Raw genomic sequence first — 18957 nt, 5'->3', positions numbered from 1 at the left:
TTTCTAACCTACTCTACCATCTTCCCAGAATCCTCTCCAGTTGAGTATAATTATTAGAATATCAGCTTATTCTCTGTAGACTCATATATATCATCCTCCTCCCACTTGATTTTATCTTGTCCAGGTCTCTATATTTTGAAAGCACTTTATTTCATGTAGCTTGGAGTTTACAAATATTTGGGATGAGTATTTAGGAACATTATTAAACTGTTATTTTTTAGATTTTATGAAACAATGACTCAAGGGTCTTTGATTGAGTTCTCCAGAATATTTTGAGGTCTGTGTTTGTAGTATAAAGATTTGTTGTCTGCCAGCACATGAAAGATAGTAAAATTTTGATATATAATTCTAAGAGTGAGGTCAGGTCTTGTGAGACTTTCGGTGTTCAATCTTTCAGCAAACTGTCGCACAGCTTCCATTATTTCCTTCTGAAGCCTCCCTTTGAGTCACCAGAAAGCTTAATACAGGTTTGTGTTGGGTTTTTCGCTTATCTTTTCATTAAAGTCCAGGACAATATTTTTCCTGGGTTCACATCTCTCTTTTCCCTGTACTATTTCAGGGAGCTAGTTGTGGAGAATATTCCCGGAATTCAGAAAGCCTTGAGCTCCCAGAGCAAGGAAGAAGTCTTTTCATTTTCCTATGCACTGAGCAAAGATTAGCCCCTCTACTCTACAATACAGTATGAAAAATATCTCCACCGGCCATTGTTTCCTTTGTACCCATTGCTCTACAGCAAATACTTCCTCAGAATCTTGTAAAAGTCAGCATATTTTATCTAAAGACAAAACCCATTGTAAAAGTACAGACAACAAATAAACAAGGCTTAAGAGAACAGGAAACTCCAAAAAGTCATGCTAGTTCACAAGGCAGTGGTAAGGCAGAGGGAAGTCCAGAAGGAAAGTGGATATATTCATGATGTCTCAGAAGTAATCAGAGGTAGTTGGCACAGTCAGCTAATCAGCAATTTCTTTCCCAATAGTTCATGCCCTAAGCACTTCAGCAAGCTAGGAAGGGATTGAGGTGCTCACAATTCTAGTCAGTTGGGTTAATATCATCCTTTCTCTTGTGATTGGCTCCCACTTCAAATGCCTGTAAGTCTAGTCACAAATATATTGAGCCCAGCTGCTTTACCCTACTCTGAGCTGTCCATGTTGTTGTTGTTGCGACTGCTGCAGCTATGTGGTAAAGCAATGAACAGATAGATAGATAGACAGACAGCCAGACAGATAGACAAACAGACAGATAAATTTATTTTTTCAAAAATAGCCACCCTACGGCTACTGGTTCTGCTTAGTAAGCCAGTGCTAGCGCTGTCCCTCAGGGTACCTGTTGCCAGGCTGTCCATGGCCTAACTTCACGGTCATTCCAAATCCCTCTCATTTAGAACTTCCACAATGTCCAACTAGAGTTCAAACTCTTTAACCTGTGAAGTCAGCAACATGCCCCCCATACCCCATAGGGTGGGGGGGTACCATGTCTGCAATCTACATTGATTGCTGTCTGGGCTCTGTAAGGATAACCCTTCTATAGTTTCTGATCTAGTTCTGAATTTCTATCGTAAGCCCCTTTGCTTCTTCAAATCCACGTGACTAAGTCAGTTTGAAGCTTCTCTGCTGGCCTATTTTTATCTGAATTTGGGAGGACCATGGAGGGCCTTTTTGTTCCACTTCCTTTGTTGTTGATGTTGAGTTGTTTCAGTCATGTCTGACTTTTCATGACCCCATTTGAGTTTTTCTTGGCAAAGATACTGGAGTGGTTTGCTATTTCCTTCTCCAGCTCATTTTACAGATGAGGAAACTGAGGCAAGCAGGGTTAAGTGACTTGTCTAAGGTCACATAGCTAGTAAATGTTTACAGTCTAGATTTGAACTCAGGAAGATGAGTTTTCCTGGCTTCAGTCCTAGCACCACCTAACTACCCAGAAGTCTTGTGTAGGGAAGAAAAATAATAAAAGGGGGAGTCCTCAATTTCCCAACTTGCAAGATGAGAATGGCCTTCCTTGTACTCCACCTACCTCAAAGGAATGCTGGAAAGATTTTAATATGTCTATGGGGTAGATGGAGCTTCCTGGAATTAAACCTTTATAAGCTAAACTTATTACAAGGAATCAAAAGAAGGTATAATCACTCACAAAGAAATCACATTCATCTAATGATTAGTCTAGCAGGATGAATTAGAGCAAGAAACTGGCATTAAGGAAGTTTGAAATTGTATCCTTTATTTTTTGCAAAATATGTATTTTGATTTTCATTTCCTGTTTTGTTTACCTGCTGAAATGGGGGCAAAATGAAAAAAAAATAAGCCTCTGGCAAAGATTATGTAAGATATGCTCACATTAAAAATCATATTTGTCCTTTTAGCTCCTGGTGACCTCTGCGATACTGTGGGTATTATTCACTGTGTCCAGGAAAGTGAGGGATCAGTGAGCAGAGCAGATAGACTGGGCAGCTGGAATTTTATGAGTTTGTTTTTACAGTACCAGTGGCACTTGTCCACATTACTGACTAATGGCTTGCATATCATCTCAGTTTTTCCAGTCCTAATTCTCTCACAATCCTTAGTGGGTAGGGGGGTGGAGAGGGCCATTACCCTCTCCATTGGAGGGAGAAAGAAACTGCAGGTGCCTCCATTGCGTGCCTGCTACTTTCTATCTGGTTTGGTTTTTCTTTCACTATGAAAGAAAGGCTGGAGAAACACTGTGGAAAATATCCAAAGCTGTCATTTATGAATGTGACCATCCTTTATAGCACTGAGAGGAAGTGACCGTGTTGATGGGTTAGTCGGTGCTAGTGGTATTAGGTACTCAAGTGGAATGATCAAGCTATCCATGAACAGAAATGACTCATACAGGGTAGTGCCTGACAATGAACATGGCTCCTGTAACAAAGGAGTAAACATTAAATAAGGAAATAAATAAGGAAATACCGAATTGTCACACTTACAAATGCAAGCTTTTTGATTAAGCAGCAAAGAAAGCTCTCGCTTCAACCAGGACCTTATAAAGGCATGTGATATTAATGGAAGGAAGGAGGGAAGGGAAGGAGGGAAGGGAAGAAGGAAGGAAGGAAGGAAGGAAGGAAGGAAGGAAGGAAGGAAGGAAGGAAGGAAGGAAGGAAGGAAGGAAGGAAGAAAAGAAGGGAGAGAGGGGGAAACAAGGAAACAAGCATTTATTAAGCGCCCACTATATGCAAGATACTGTTCTAAGCCCTTTATGATATTACCTCATTTGATCCTCAGAACAACCCTGGGAAGCAAGTACTATTATCCTCATTTTACAATTGAAGAAACTAAGGTTAAATTACCTACCTAGGGTCACATAGCTAATAAGTGTCAGATTTGAACTCGGGTCTCCCTGACTCAAAGCCCAGAACCCTATCCACTGTACCCAATCCACTGCCACCACCACCTAGCTCCCTCTAGGCAATTTCAGAAATTTGGCACAAATTGTAAAGGGGGAGATCACTCCCTTTACCTTTTCTCATCAATGTTACTAACTGACTAAATTGAGAATCAACATTAAACCACTGACATTATCTAATGACCAGTTAAAACCATCATGGGTTGACCTGATGCTGATTAACATTGCAGGAATGCTGGAAGATGCTAAATTCATCATCATTCTCCTTTTCCTATCTTCTTCAAATTTACCCATAGAAGGTCCTGGGCTATAGTTCAGATAATTCTGATTCCAGAAACATTGGAACAAGAGTGGTCACTATTGGATTTGCTTCTTTGTGTTTTCCTTGATACCTTATATGTAAAGGTGAGTTGTGGGGGTGGGAGTGGACTTCCACCTGGGGTCTGAAAATCACCAAATGGGACACTGTTCCAGTGCAGTTATAGGACTTTCAACCCTTTAGAAGAGTAAAGCCTTAATCTTTTCTTAACTTACTTAATACAGAGATTAAGTCTATTCTTTCCAGACCATTTGAAACAATCACATTTTCCAACTTTAGTGCTTCAAGATAAATCTTTCAGAAACAAGGAAAAATACAGCTGTGGTATATGCATTATTATTTTACATACTGGCATTAATCCCTTATGACCTATGGTCAGTGGTCCCAGTTTAGTCATATTCAACAAATGTGAGTGCCTACTATTTTTTTGCAGGTGTTTGCCTTCACCATAATAAAAATAACCAAGATGTAGTTCTATCAGTTACTGGCTTCTGAAAATCACTTTCATTTTTACTGTTAAATTTCCATCAACTGCTCTGCTAGGTTTCAACTCCAGGAACATCTTGCTTCTCCCAGAATAAGCTGATGACCTGAAATCTTCTCATCATTGAGATCGATCCAACTTTGATACTCATCACCTTCTCAACACTCTCAGCAGCCTCTCCCTTCTGACTGGAAGACTAGAGAGAAGAGCAGTGAACTCTTCCCAAAGCCTTCGTTTTCAGAGGGCCCAGAACTTGCCAGATTAACTAATTTCCCATCAGCTATTCTTACAGGAACATCACATTCCCAGGCCATTACCCCTGGGTTCCACTTCTCTCTTCTTCTCACCTTTTCAGCTTCTTTTTGTGTATTGTCTTTCCTCATTGAACTATAACCTTCCTGAAGGCAGGGCTTCTCTTTCTTTTCTTTATTTGTATCCCCAAAGTTTTGCACAATGCCTGGCACATAGTAGAATATTAATAAGTGTTTAATGACTATGGACTCTTATCTTCTTAAGAGGTAGTTGAGTCAGAGGGGTTGTGGTCTGCTCACACCAGAAAGAAATAACTTTAGCTATTAAAGGGACAAAGGGATGTTCATCTGGAGCCAATGCTGAGGACAACTAACTTTCCTTTTCCTGATGGAGCTAAGCTCTTGTTCCTAAACAGAATCATTTGGCATGTATGATGCCTGTCCATTCTTGATGTCTCATGTTCTCTCAAGAACTGTTCTTGTGTGGTTTACACCAGGAGTCTAATCACACATTGATTCCTTAAGGTCCACTTCTCTGTGACTCTTTGGTAAGGTGGCTATCTCCCTCTCCTGACTAAGCTTAAGTTTAGTGCTTCTGGTCCCTGTTTTTAATCCAGGATTAAGGTTTTAACCTTGAGTAACTTCCACTTAGTAATAAGCTGCCTTCCCAGAGCTTCCATTCTAAGGCGACTCTGAGACTCTTCAGTGCCACGGGTGCATTGAAATGTTGGTCTCCAAAATTAAAAGAAAATGATTTTGTTCTTGATTTCTTACTGTAACTGATATCCCTACCTAGTTCCTTGTTCCAGAGACCGACAATGTAGAACTCAGAAACCAGCACCTAAAGTAATTTGGATTTATTGTCACAAACGCAAAGTTTAGTACCTGTAAATTTCCACTGAAATCCCTATTTGATCTTGGCCTGTGTGGATGGAGAATTGATTATGGGTGACTATAGATGTATACATGCAAGACACAAGTAACAACAACAACAAAATCACCACTGTTTCAACAGATAGAAACTATTGGTAAATCTCGTAAGATTTCGGGGATCGAAAAGGCCTTAGATAATTGTATAGTTTGTACATAGTAACGGCAACATTGTTCTATGATCAACTGTGAATGACATAACTATCCTCAGCAATACAAAGACCCAAGACAATTTCTAAGGACTTATGATGAAAAATACTATCCACCTCCAGAGAAAGAACTGATGAAGTCTGAATGTGGATCTATTTTTTACTTTTTTTTCATGTTTTTTTTTTTTTGCTCTGTATTTTCTTTCACAACATGACTAATTTGGAAATGTGTTTTACATGACTGCACATGTACAACCTATATCAAATTGCTTGCCTTCTCAGTGAGGGGAAAGGGAAGCGAGGGAGGAAGATAATTTGAAAATGAAATTTTAAAAAATGAATGTTAAAAATGTTTTCCGTGTAACTAGAAAAATAAAACATTTAAAGACCTTAAAAAATAAAATTGTATAGTTCAGCATTTTTATTTTACAGATGAGGAAACAGGCCCACAGAGGTGATTTAAATCCATTCATTCAGTCAGTCAGTAAGCATTTATTAAGCTCCTACAGTTCTATTGTGATTCTAAGACCAATGTTCTTTGCGGGTAGCTGTTTTCTTTTCCTTACTCATGATTGATAAAAGAATGAAATGAAGATTTAGCAAGATGCTTATTTAATTCTGATATTGATATGACCTGGTCAGACTAGACCTCTCTCTTAGAGAGAAGAAGGGGATGGGGGGGTCTCATTGACTAAGACAGAGAATAGTTCATGAATGTATAACCTGATCGACAAGGGAATACTATTATGTCATGTGTATGTCCTTATCCAGTTTACTCATGATTAATAAATTTGTACTCTTTCTGGACTTCCTTTTCCAACTCCCTCTTGTGCACCTGGTAGGCTGGATCCCCAGAAGGCAGCCAGTTTTTACTCTTCTCATAGTTTGAGAGATAACACCAAGAGGTTGGGGTTTTTAACACTGTAGCTACTGAGTTCCCATCTGATATGCTTGTTATTATCAATGAATGAGTAGAACTCTGTTAATTTTTAGAAAAAAAGATTTCCTAAAAAAGACATCACAAGAACAATAGTTACAAAATAATCCCTCTAAACCAGGGACATAGTCTTCTCTTGCACACACAAAGCCTCCGGGGAAAATAGAATACAAACACAAAGACAGTAGGGCACATAGGTAAATGGCAAGTGGTTCTCCCAACTCTTGGACTTGGAAGTCCTTTTTTTTCCTTTTCTAGGGGTTTCCTTTAGATTTAGTTCTCTGCTAGACTCTGAGTCGATGCCTTTTAGGGCTCATAGCTATCACTTGATATGTCACATGAAAGTCACTCTGTCACTGGTAGGGAGATTTCACTCCCCGTGAAACTATTGCCATCCTCCAGTAACTGTCTTGCCACGTCCATAGGCAGGAACTTTCTCTCTCTCTTGTCATCCATCCTTATGAGTTGCTAGTGGGACCTCTGATGACTCTTTTGACTATTCAAAGTTCACAAAATCTAAACCAGTCAGTTCCACTTCTGTTTATTTAGTTGGCTAAGCACGACAGCACAAAAGCACAAAAGAAATAGAGATACCATGAACTCACAGCCATATGGTGCCTAAATCAGAGAATGCAGTTTACTGTCATTCCCCACTCCAGCAACTCACCATAGTCCTTGCCTCACTTGCCCCAGGTTGGCAAAGACCAAAAGGTGGCAGATCACTCCTTTTGCATCACGTTTAGTTTCATCTCAACAGCTCATGCACATATAAGTATATAAAATATTTACAAGGAAAATACAAAGTAATTTTGGTTTTGATAGACGAGGGAGGCACTAGCAGCTGGGAATATCAGGGAAAGTCTCATGGAGGAGGTAGCATTTGAGTCACCTTTGAAGAAAGCTAGGGATTGGCTGCACTCAGTGACCCTACAGCCCAGTAGGAGGATGTGATACACATTCATACTAGAGCAAGATTGAGATTCAGGGAGAAGATGAAGTGAATTAGTTCTTTTATTCTTTTTGTGTGCCTGAGGGTACCATCAGATGCATCTAATGCATTCAGCAAACCTAATAGTAGGGGAGTGTGGAATAATGTTTCTTTCTGGAGATTCTAAACTGGATAAGCACAGATAACCCTAGTCTTCTGGTTGTGAGTCCTTCTGAGCCCTGTGTTTTATGTGACTTCCATCAAATTACTTCCTCCTTCTGTGAGTCTGTATTCTCCTGGGTAGAAGTAGAGAATCGGCAATATTAAAGATGCTAATGCTGAGCTGAGAATTAAGTGATTTCAAAGTCATGCAAAGCACTTTGCCAATATAAAGTGCTGTTGAAATGGGTAATACCAGTCAATTAAAATAAAATCAGTTAAGCAAAGAACCTGTTCCTAATATTTCAAAGAGTCACTGCAATTAGCTTTAAAAAAAAATTATTTCATTATCTCCTTCCTGTCAATTTACTTGCCTTGACCCAATGTAATTTCATTGACTCAAGGGAGAAAATCTCACTACTTCTCTCTGGAGACTATTCCACAGCCTAATAGATCTTACTCTTTAAATATTTCCTCCACTAACTAGCCTGTATTCTCCTTCTGACCAGAGTAATAATAATCTGAGAACAGAGGTGAGACTGTGGGACCTTTCCACGACGGCTTATAATGGGATGCCCTATCTCCCGCAGCATTGTGAGCAGAGACCGTGTCCTATCTGGAGCTTGGGTTCTTTGTTCATCAAAGTTTTCTGGTGGGGTCAGCTCGTGATGAAAATAACTTACATTTGTACAGTGTCTGACATCTATCACGTGCTATACATTGGATCAGTGATTTAGAACTAGAAAAAGTCTTAAAGGTCATTTAATCCAGCCCCTCCATTTTGTAGACGAGGAAACTGAGGGCAAAATAAGTTATTTAACTTTCACCTTTGGCTCCAAGGAGTTCTAGTGTGTATAGCAGCCACATCCTGATAAAACCATCTTTGCAGATGGGCCAAACCAGGTTGAGTATATCGGACAGTCTCAAAGCCATTGGAGAGTTAGGGGGATATCTACCCCAAGCATGTGAAGACTTTCCCAGGTGGAATGGGTAGAGGAGAACAGTTTGTTCCAATGACCATGAAGGTGACTGAAGCAAGTTTGGTCAGACATGGAAGACACCAAAATCATCCACTGCATCCTGGGCCATCATTAGTCATCCTGACTGTTGTCCTGCCACTGGACTTCAACTGTAGAAGACAGAGTGAGGCTGATGACTTTGCTCAACTCTGCCTCACTTAAATCTAATTAATGGGCAAGTCAGGACATCACCCCATGGTGTTATTGGTCCTCTTCAAAAATGAAGGAGAAACAACAATAACAATATCAGTTTAGTCTGTAGATCCAGGATTAGAAACTAGGTCTTCCTTCTACTTCTAAATTCAGCATACTTTCCATTATATCATACTGTGCCTTAATACATAGGGGAGTATAAGGGTAATTACCTCAATTTTATAGACAAAGCAACTTAAGCTTGGAGATTAAATGATTTGTCTCAGGTTATATTTCTAGTAAGTGAGAGAACTAAACTCAGGTATTCTGATTGCAAGTGTAGTAGGTTTTTTTCCCTATTTTCACCATTCAGAATTTAGTCATCATCAGGTGTCAAGCATAATTGAGTGATTATATGCTTTAAATCAGGAAAAGGTCTTAGAGATCATTTGATCTAAATCTTTTAGCTTAAAGACAAGGAAACTGAGTCCCAGAGAGATAGAGAGACTTGACCATTAAGCTATAATCGAAGGAAATCATAGGGTTTTTGTTTGAGACAATATGAGACAAAGAAACAAGCATTAGCTCAGGAATCAGAGGACCCAAATTCATATAGAAGTATGTATAGAATGATTTTACATATATAGGTATGAATGTATATTGTGTGTGTGTTTATGTATAAATATATACACGCAGATACATATTTGTGTCTAATGGTAGTCATCTCTATGGCTGGGGGAGAGAAAAAGAAAAAAAAGAAATTTACATGATAACTTTATTATATATTTAAAAGGAATAGCACGTTATAAATAATAGATTTGCAGTTTCATGTGCTATCATCTTTTTTTATACTACGTTATGGAAGTGCTTGTTTTATTTCATAAATTAAAAATAAAATTTAAAAAATTAAAAATAAATTCTACTTCTGATGCTTTCTACCTGTTTGACCTTGGCAAGTCACTCTATTTCCCCAGTTCTCAGTTACCTCATATGTAAATTAAGGGGGTTGGACTAGATGACCTCAGAGACCCTTTCCAGCTTTAAATCTGTGATCCTGAAACAAAGTGTTTCATTTTTATATTGCCTTTTCATGGGCAGCAGGGGATCCTTTTTACTTCCCCTTGGCATTGACATCTTTTTAACTATAGACCCTGGGAACTGTGCCATGCTATTTTCCCTTTTGCTTTTAAGATTACATTAGTTGGTTTCTAAAAGTCCTGCTAAGATACTTTTCTAAGAGTAAGCTTTTCTGTGTGCTCTGTTTTCCAAGAATCACTAAGACTGGTAGAAGAAAGCAATATATTATGTGAACATGACCAAAGTTTTTTTTTTGGTCAGAAATTGGGTCATCAATCCTTTTTTCCTCCCCATGGGAATGAGGGCAGAAGGAGCCGCATGGTAGAGGAACCTCCTTTGGAGGTCAATTTGTGTAGTGTGGGAATCTGTTCAATGATGAGAGTATCAGTCACTTCTTATAGTCACAGAAGTAATGTATACTCATCAGTATTATTGATGAATGTCATTATACCTTATTCTTTCTGTTACAATTAATGTGAATGGGAGTTACAAGGTCAAAAACTAGAGGGTATGCCCCTTTGCTGCAGTAAATAGCTTAGCTATGGAACCTATGGTAAGGGGTTAAGAGGCAGTTTGATGTAGTGAATAGAATGTTTCTCTTGGAGTCAGAAATTAATATTAGAGTTTGAATATTGCCTCATATTCAGACACATATTAGCTATGGAACCCTGGGCAAGTCAGAAGATCCTAGGGAAAACGTGAACATTAACTGCAGAAGATAATAAAGCATCGAAGGGTTGCAATCTACACCACTGAGGGAAATAACCATGCTTTTGATCTCCAAATCCTCCCTCACCTAATACTGGATTCTTATGGTATTATTTTCATTGCTTTATCTATATGAATAAAATCAATTACTGGCCATCAAAAAATTAAGGAAAATGCAAAGTTTCTTCTTTACTTCAATAGTATGTAAACAGAGGCCATTCTCAACTTTGTTATAGAGAGCCAGAAAACAGTAAACAACCACAGAGAACAAAAGAAACTTTTGCAGGCAGTGTTAATTGAGGTAGAATTTCCTTAAGAGGATTCTATATGGGTTATGCCACAAGGGAGAAGGAAAGTGAGGTTTTTAGATGTGGTTAAAGAAAACACCCTTGTGTGGCTAAATATAGTATTAGTTGATGGACTGTGTATTTATTTCCTCAGTTTCTAAAAGTACCCCTGGGAAAGAGGTCCTTAGGGGAGAAAAATATGATCTTTGGGGATGCTATGTAGTGAAAAGCAGAGAAAGATCCAAATGAATCAGTGAAGGAGCTGGAAGGAGGGAACCTGTGCATCCTGAACTCTCAGTTTCACAGAGACAAATTGAGCTAGGAGGAAATGTATTTACAGTCAGAGATGTAGAATGTTCCCTAGAGAGGGTGAGACATAAGGCAAAGAGCTTGTTTGCTTCTTTCCAAGGCTCAGCTGTGAATTGTGAAAGAATATGATATGGGGGCAATCCTGTGAGGGCTGGGCATTTCATTTGGGATTAGATAGATAGATAGATAGATAGATAGATAGATAGATAGATAGACTTATACATATATATACATACATACATATATGTATGTGTATGTGTATGTATATATACATACACATATACATAGAGAGCTATATATAGCTATATCTACATATAGACATATATAGACATAGAGAAAGACAGAGACAGATAGATGGAAAAAGAGACAGAGAAAGAGTGACAGAAAGAGTAACAGAGAGAGAGAGAGAGAGAGAGAGAGAGAGAGAGAGAAGAGAGAATTTTAAAATTTATATTGTCATTCTTTCAGAGAAAATGATCCCCAACCTCACAGAATTGCCCCCTTTCCCACCACATTCTCTTAGACTCTGCTGCTGAGTATTGGAAAGAAGTGAATGACCTCCTTCCCCCATCCAAACAACATTTTGTATTTTAAAAAAATTATAAATACACTTCTTCCCAGTTCCCAGCTTGATTTGTCTCACTAAAATCAGAGGTAAAAATTTGAGATAGGGTTTGTGGGCTATCCTCCCCCAAAAGGATTGGTATGAAGGAAGAGGTTTGAAAAGGGAAGGAAGAATGCTTCCTGTTTCTCTCTCCACCCTTCCCTTACCTAGAGATTTGCTTTCAACAGAGCTGCAGCTAAGAATTCTAGTTCCTGGGGCACATTCATTTAAGGAGGATGAGAGTGGCTAAGGTAGCACATGAGTCTAAGTTTATTGTTTCCCTGTTCAAATAAGTATTTAGTATCCTCTGGGGTAAAAACGTACACTCAGCCTAGCTTTTAAGGCCCTGACAATCCTACCTTTTTAGTTTTATTTTCTATTACCACCCTTTGTGCACCATAAGTTTCAGCTAAACAAGGCTCCCTTCTAGCTCCTAGGAAGCCTGTGTTCCATCTCTTGCCTTCATGCTTTTCTCTGTTCTTGGAATGCACTTGACCTTATTATCTCTGTCTTTCAGAAAGGCTTGTTCTGGTTTCCATCTCCTCCATAAAGCTCTTCCTTGATTTCTCTTTCTAGTAACTAGTGCTTTTCCCCTTCTCAGATTACTTTATGTTGGCTTATCTGGGTACTTGCTGTGGGTCCCTAGAAGAAAATAAGCACCACTCTGTCAGCAACCAGAATTTTTCCTCTCACCTGAACTTACTAAGACCCTGAGAGGATTCTATCCTGGGACCAAATGCCTATTGAAAATAAAAATCTACCTGACCTCATTCATCAATAAGCTCATCAAACTCTCCCTTGGTCATACCTTCCCTATCTCATTGATTCTGAACCTCCAACTTAAACTCATTCTCTGTTATGCACTGTTTGACCTTTTATTCCCTTTTTCCCCAAGCCAACCTCCATAATATCCCACTCTAAATCTAGCCATCCTTTTCGCTGTGCCCTGTGGAATGTTTGCTCCATAGATAACTTTCTTTCTTCTTAAATCTTTTCCTTTCCCACTCCTTCCATCTTATTTCTCTCACTAAGCTTTGACTTCCTTAGAATGACAGCTTCCCTGATCTCCTTTTCCAGCACTGGTTGCACTTTTACTGATTCCATTCCCTGCCCCCAACTCACTGGTTGAGGTGGAAGAGTTATAATACTTCTTACTCCACATTGCCACATCCAGGTTCTCCCTCCACCATTATTACTAGGTAACTTTGCCTCCTTTGAGATTATTCAATCCAGATCAACTACTCAGTCAAAATTCTGGTAGCTATAGTTCAATGACTTCCAGAATGTTTTCTTAATGAATTCAATGCCTGGCTCATAGTTTTTCTCTTCTCTTTAACTCTTGCCTTCATACTAGGGGACTTCAATTCACTCTCTCAAAGAACCTAACTTCACAGTTCCTTAACTTACTCATTTTGTATGACCTACTCTTTGACCTTCTTAATCACACAGAAAAATGGTCATACCCTTTATCTTACCATCACCTACAAATGCACCACTTTCATGTTCATGAACTCTAAAATTCCTTAATCTGATAAAAAATTATTGTCATCGCATTTCTCCCCCTGCCTTACAACCCCAAAGTCTGTTTTTGGCACCACCTTAACATCCAGTTCCTTGACTCCTCAGTTCTTTCCCAGGTTATCACACTTGCACTAGCTATACTCTCTTCCCTTCCCCATCTTGACCCCATGGTGAACTGGTTCAATTCTATATTGTCTCCTTTTCTTGAGTTACTTGGTCCTTGTCATATTTCCAATATTGTCCTGCAAAGTTTTATCCTTGGAATACTTCTATCACCTGCCACCTTCACTTTCATTACACCAGGACAATCCTTTTATACCACAATTAACTATCTAATTCACCCTAGCAGCTCTTCTCAACCTTTTTATCTCTATTCAAATCTCCTATGGCCCCCCTTTCTTGTCCCCTCTCACCTGTCATATTTCACTGACAAAATGAGGTCATTCACTGAGAACTCCCCCTTTTCTCTTCTTCCTCATCTCACATCTCCCAGATGCTTTCTACCACTGTCTCCTTCTTCACCTTTGTCTCACACAAAGAAGTAGTCCTTCTCCTTGCCAAGACAAATCCTTCTAGATGCACAACTAATCTAGCCTATCTTCTCCAGTTGATTGCCTCCTCCTTCATCCCGACTCTTTCACTTTTCTTCAATCTCTCTCTGTCTGCTGGCTGCTTCCATACTGCTGACAAACATACCTATGTGCTCCTCATCCTCAAAAAGTCCTTACTTGATTCATCCATCCTAACTAAGTATCCTTTGACATCTCTTCTAACTTTTGTGGCTAAACTTTTTGAGAAGCCCATGTATAATTGATGCATCCATTTCCTTTCTTCTCACTCTTTTTTTGCTTTCTACAATCTGGTCTTCGACCTCATCATTCAGTTGAAGCTACTGTCCTTAAATTTACCAATGACTCTTAATTGCCAAATCTGATGACCTTTTAAAAATCCTCATCCTTATTGCACAGAGCCAAGATGGTGGAGAAAAGGCAGCAACTCACCTGACCTCTCCCCAAATCCCTTCAAACACCTTTAAATAATGCCATAAAGCAATTCATGGAGCAGCATAACCCACAAAAGGATGGAGTGAAATAATTTTCCAGCCAAAGATAACTTAGAATGTCAGCGGGAAAGGTCTCTCACGTCTGGGTGAGAGTGGAGCACAGTCCAGAGCAGGCCATCCCAGCAAAGACCCAGCCCCAGCACACAGGAACAGACCTTGGGAGCCACTGAATCAGCAGCAGGAGCAGCATCTGCTGCTTCTGGAGCTCTCCGTCCACAGATAACTAGTCAGAAAGAGATTATAGGGGTCTCTTTGCTAGCCCCGAGGCAGGACTCTGTTGCTTTGTCCATACTCAGATCTGGGTTGCAGTCCCGGATGGCAGTCCCAGGGCAAGGAGGAGCATGAGCACATCACAGCTTGTGGCCCCAGTGGATCAGGGACCCTCAATCACAGCTCCATGGCAGAAAAGAGTGCTTGTGGTCACTTACAGATGACAGCACAGACCAGGAGAGTAGTAAACACCTCTCCTTCGATCATACTACCCTGGAAAAACTGAAAACTTACAGGTCCCAAAAAGTATCTCTGAAAACAGCTACACAAAACCCCTGAAACTTGGGACAGTGGTCACTCCACCCTGGAAGGCAAGCCCTACTTTAACAAAGTCAGGATGTAGGTTGGGAAAATGAGCATGTGACAGAAAAAAAATTCTGACCATAGAAAGTTAGTATGGTGACAAGGAAGATCAAAATACACACTCAGAAGATGATAACAAAGTCAAAGCTCCTACATTCAAAACCTCCAAGAAAAATATGAATTGATCATAGGCCATGGAAGAGCTCAAAAAGGATTTTGAAAATTAAGTAAGAGAAGTAAAGGAAAAAATTGAGGAGAGAAATGAGAATGATGAAAGAAAATAATGAAAAAATGAGTCAATAGCTTGGTAAAGGAGACACCAAAAAAAAAATTCTGAAGAAAACAATACCTTAAAAAAGAGACTAGGCCAAATGATAAAAGAGGTACAAAAACCCAATGAAGAGAAGAATGCCTTAGAAAGCAGAATTGTCCAAATGGAAAAAGAGGTACAAAAGCTCACTGAAGAAAATAATTCCTTAAAAATTAGAATTGAACAAATGGAAGCTAATGACTTTATGAGAAATCAAGAAAAAATAAAACAAAACCAAAAGAATGAAAAAAAAATAGAAGGCAATGTGAAATATCTCATTGAAAAAAACAACTAACCTGGAAAATAGATCCAAGACAGGTATTTTAAAAATTATTGGACTACCTGAATGCTATGATAAAAAAGAGCCTAGACATCAGCTTTCAAGAAATTATCAAAGGACACTGTCCCAATATTCTAGAACCGGAGGGTAAAAAAGAAATTGAAAGAATCCACCAATCACCTCCTGAAGGAGATCCCAAAATGAAAACTCCCAGCAATATTATAGCCAAATTCTAGAGCTCCCAGGTAAAGGAGAAAATATTGCAAGCAGCCAGAAAGAAACAATTAAATATTGTGGAGCCACAGTTAGGATAACATAAAATTTAGCAACTTCTACACTAAAGGATCAGAAGGCTTGGAATATGATATTGCAGAGGGCAAAGAAGCTAAGGTTACAACCAAGAATCATCTACCTAGCAAACCTGAGTATAATCCTTCAGGAGAAAAATTCACATTCAGTGAAACAGAGGGCTTTCAAGTATTCTTGATGAAAAGAACAGAGCTGAATAGAAAATTTGAGTTTCAAATATAAAACTCAAGAGAACATAAAAAGATAAACAGAAAAGGAAAATCGTAAGGGACTTTATAAGGTTAAACTGTTTACATTCCTACATGGGAAGATATTTGTAACTCATAGGAACTTTCTCATCATTAATGCAGTTAGAAGGAGTATATATAGACAGAGGACACAGATTTGAGTTGACTACGATGGGGTGATATCTAAAAAATGAAATTAAGGGTTAAGAGAAGAATGTACTTGGAGAAAGAGAAAGGGAGGGATAGGATGGAATAAATTATCTCACATAAAAGAGGCAAGAGGGGCAGATAGGTGGTGCAGTGGATAGAGCACTGGCCCTGGAATCAGGAGGACCTGAGTTCAAATCCAGCCTCAGACACACAATATTTTCTAGCTGTGTGACTCTGGGCAAGTCACTTACCCCCAATTGCCTCACTAAAAAAAATGCAAGAAAATGCTTTTACAGTGGAGGGGAAGGGAAGAGGGAGACATGGATGAGGAGTGAGTAAACCACGATGTCATCAGAATTTCCTCAAAGAGGGAATAACATACACACTCAATTGGAAGGGATGTGGGAAAAATGAAACAATTCACTGTTGGTGGAGTTGTGAATGGATTCCACCATTCTGCAGAACAATTTGGAACTATGCCCAAAGGGCTATAAAACCATGCATACCCTTTGACCTGGCAATACCACTACTAGGTCTGTATCCCAAAAGAGATAAAAAACAAAAAGGAAAAGAACCTATATGTACAAAAATATTTGTAGCAGCTCTTTTCTGGTGACAAAGAATTGGAAATTGGGGGGATACCCATCATTTGGGGAATGGCTAAACAAATTATGGTATATGATTATGATGCAATACTATTGTTTTATAAGAAATGATGAACAGGATACTTTCAGAAAACCCTGGAAAGACTTACTTGAGCTGATGCAAAGTGAAATGTACTGTGTACAAAGTAACAGCAATATTGTAAGATGATCAGCTGTGACTGACTTAGCTCTTCTGAGCAATACAATGATCCAAGACAACTCTGAAGGACTTATAATGAAAAATGCTATCTATTCCCAGATTAAGAACTGATGGAGTCTAAATACAGATTGAAGCATTAAAAGAGTTTCTTTTGGGTCTATATTTTCTTTCACAACATGATTAATATGGAAATGTTTTTCATGACTACACATGTATAACTTATATTGAATTGTTTGCCTTCTCAATGGGAAGGGGAGAGGAAAGGAGAGAATTTAGAACTCAAAGTTTTAAAAACAAATGTCAAAAATTGTATTTGCATGTGACTGGGGGAAAATAAAATACTAAATAAACTAAAAAAAAATAAAGGCACTGAAAGGCAAAAAAAGAAAAAATTGAAAAAAGAGAAAATATTTTTCAATGGCAAAAAAAATCCTCATCCTTGACCTATCCATAGCTTTTACCACTGTCAACCACCCTCTTCTTTTTGAAATCCTCTCCTCTCTAGGTTTCCATGACACTATTATATCCTGGTTTATCTTCCTTCTGGTCTGACTGCTCCTTCTCAGTGTTCTTTGAAGAATCTTTGTCCTAGTCTTGCCTGCTAAGCATGGATGTTCCACAGAGCTCTGTTCTGGTGCCCTCTCCTCTTCTCCTTTTATATTATTTCACTTAGTGACCTCATCTGCTCCTATGGTTTCAATTATCATTTCTATGATGATGATTCTCAGATATACTTATGCAGCCTTAATCTTTCTTCTAACCTCTACACTCACATCTCCAACTGCCTATTACCCTTCTCAAATTAGATGTCCTATAAACATCTTAAACTCAACATGTCCAAAGCTGAACTTATTATCTTTCTCCTCAAAACCTCTCCTATTCTTAATTTCCTTATTATTTTCAAAGTTACCACTAATTTCTCTCCCTTACCCCATCCTTGACTCACAACATAGTTGTCATCCTTGACTCTTCCTTTTCACTCTCACCCCCACCCCATATCCAATATGTTGCCAGTGCCTGTTGATTTTACCTTCTTAACCTCTCTCACATAGAAACCCCATCTCCACTCTCCTCTGATACTACCACCAATGCAGGCCCTTGTCACTTCATGCCTAGATTATTATAATAGCTTGTGGTCAGTCTCTCTGCCTCAGTTCTCTCCCCACTGACGTCCACCTTCCACTCAACTGTCAATCTTCCTGAAGCATCAACTAACCAAGTCCTTCTATTCTCACCCCCCCACCTCAATAAATTCCAGTGGCTCCCTGTCATATTCAACAACAAATACAAAATCCTCTGACATTCAAAACTCTTCATGACCTGATCCTCTCCTAAATTTTTAGCCTTTTTACCTTATCTTATCTCCACTCCCCTACTCCCCCCAACAAAATCTGTGATACAGGGACACTGGCCACCCTGCTCTTCCTATCACAAAATATTTCCTCTCTCAACTCTGCACATGTTCACTGCCTGTCCCTCATGCTAAGAATGCTCACCATGCTCATCTCTTCCTCTTGACTTCTTTTATATCCCAGATGATATCCTGCATTCTGCAGAGGTTTTTCTTGATTTCCCTTACTGTTTAATGCCTTCCCTCTAGTAATTATTTCCAATTTATCTGGTACATATTTTGTTCCTGCTGTCTCCCCCATTAAACTGTGAGCTCCTTGGGAGCAGAGACTGTCTTTTGTCTTTCTTGGTATCCCAATCCTTACATGATGCTTGGCACATAATAAATACTTCATATATGCTTATTGTCTGACTGAACAAGGGATAGGATTGTTTCATTTTTGTTTTTGTAGTATCATGCCCTGCATATAAGTATTTGTTGGCTTATGTAGAATAATAAGAAAGCATTAAATTTACTATTAGACAAAGTATTTATTAAATGCTAATTTATTATATGTCAGGCACTGTGCCAAATGCTATGGATACAATTGCAAGCAAAGAAGACAGCTTATATCTTAATGAAGCTTATATTCTGCAAGGAAAGACAAAATATAAAGGGTAACTACGGAGGTGGGGCAGGACTGGGCTGATGGTGAGGAGGCAGAGCGCTATAGAGAGTAA

Source organism: Vombatus ursinus, unplaced genomic scaffold (genome assembly GCF_900497805.2).
Source record: "Vombatus ursinus unplaced genomic scaffold, bare-nosed wombat genome assembly UNPS02014798.1, whole genome shotgun sequence".
NCBI classification, from domain to species: Eukaryota; Metazoa; Chordata; class Mammalia; order Diprotodontia; family Vombatidae; genus Vombatus; species Vombatus ursinus.
Note: the sequence above shows the minus strand (reverse complement) of the source record.